We start from the raw sequence: 1919 nt of genomic DNA on the forward strand, positions 1-1919 counted from the left end.
CTCCCCATAGACGGAAAAAAACAGAAAGGGGGAGAAAAAAAGAAAAAAGGGGACAGGGTTATTTTTCCAGAGACGGGTTAGGGTTATAGGACCGTGTGTCCGAGGAAAGTGACGTGTTGTTGACAAAATTGGAGTTTGGAGAGACTAGCTTGGTGACCTTCTTGTGCCAGATGGCGTAAGAGAGAGACCGAGTCCGAGGTCGTCGACGTACTGCCATAGGGTTGAGCCGCGCGTCAGCGTAAGTGTGCTAAGGCTGTCTCGAAGTGCCCCGTTGTAGATCGTGGGGCTTTCACAATAGCCCTGACACAGCCTTGTCCATGTGTAAGGCCGACCGTCAAATAGGAACGCAAACCAGAACAGGGACGCTGAAGAAAGCGTTGGCAAGGTCCACAACGGTAAACCGCCGTGCAGAAGGGGGAACCTGAGACATAAGGGTGTAGGGATTGGGGACGCAGGGCGTGCGGGCCCTGACAGCTGCATTTACTGCCTGAAAGTCTTGAACGAACCTCCATTCAGTGGGCGTATCTTCTTCACGGGGAAGATGGGAGTGGAAACCGGGGAGGTGGGGCAAGGGACAATTATGCCCTTGACACGCAAGGCATTGAATACAGGGCAGATGCCATTAACCGCTTCCGGTTTCAAAGGGTACTGAGGTTGGTGGGGACGGAAGTCGGATTTCGGGGTAATGATGACGGGCTCACAATTACGTATGAGACCTACATCCTATTTCCCGTCAGCCCAAAGATGGGAGGGGATGTTGTGAAGCTGCGGAGCAAGTGCAGTGTGTGTGTGTGTGTGTGTGTGTGTGTGTGTGTGTGTGTGTGTGTGTGTGTGTGTGTGTGTGTGTGTGTGTGTGTGTGTGTATGGGCCTCAGTCACTGACGGTGAGGGGGCGGAAAGAGCCAACATTCGTGGCGTCACCGCAACGGTGGCGCTGACGTCTACCCGGTATAATTTTAGTGAGGGGGACCAGTCGCGTGAAGAGTCGGCGGGAAGCCAATCTGACGCCAGAGAAGCTTGTCCCCATGGCCGTTCTTAGTTGGTGGAGCGATTTGTCTGGTTAATTCCGATAACGAACGAGACTCCGGCATGCTAACTAGTTACGCGGCCCCGTGCGGTCGGCGTCCGAGTTCTTAGAGGGACAAGTGGCTTTCAGCCACGCGAGATTGAGCAATAACAGGTCTGTGATGCCCTTAGATGTCCGGGGCTGCACGCGCGCCACACTGAGCGGATCAGCGTGTGTCTACCCTTCGCCGAGAGGCGCGGGTAACCCGCTGAAGCCCGCTCGTGATGGGGATCGGGGATTGCAACTATTTCCCGTGAACGAGGAATTCCCAGTAAGCGCGGGTCATAAGCTCGCGTTGATTAAGTCCCTGCCCTTTGTACACACCGCCCGTCGCTACTACCGATTGGATGGTTTAGTGAGGTCCTCGGATCGGCCCCGCCGGGGTCGTTCGCGGCCCAGGCGGAGCGCCGAGAAGACGATCAAACTTGACTATCTAGAGGAAGTAAAAGTCGTAACAAGGTTTCCGTAGGTGAACCTGCGGAAGGATCATTACCGGGGCCAGATCGGCCGTGCCCATCTGACCGAGGTGTCCTCTGTCGCGGGCGCCGGGGAGGCTGGCTGGGCAGAGAGTAAGGTTTGAAGAGCATCGTGGGGGCGGGGGAGGAGGATGCCCCTCCTTTCCTTTCCTTTACTCACCGTCCCTTCTCCTCCCCCTCCTTTGTCCGTGCGGGGCCCGAGGTGCGTTGTGTTGGGTTTTTTTTCTTTCGCCCTTCAGCTGAAGAAAAAACCAAAACCGGCGCGTTGTCCAAATGTCTAGTGTGGGTCCCCCCTTGCTCCGGCGGCGCCACCAACGGAGTCTGTCGTCGTTTGCTTCTGAGGGCTGACAGGGGCGGTGACGACGACGACGACTCCCG

The sequence above is a fragment of the Lampris incognitus genome, unplaced genomic scaffold, assembly GCF_029633865.1.
Source record: "Lampris incognitus isolate fLamInc1 unplaced genomic scaffold, fLamInc1.hap2 scaffold_49, whole genome shotgun sequence".
NCBI lineage: Eukaryota > Metazoa > Chordata > Actinopteri > Lampriformes > Lampridae > Lampris > Lampris incognitus.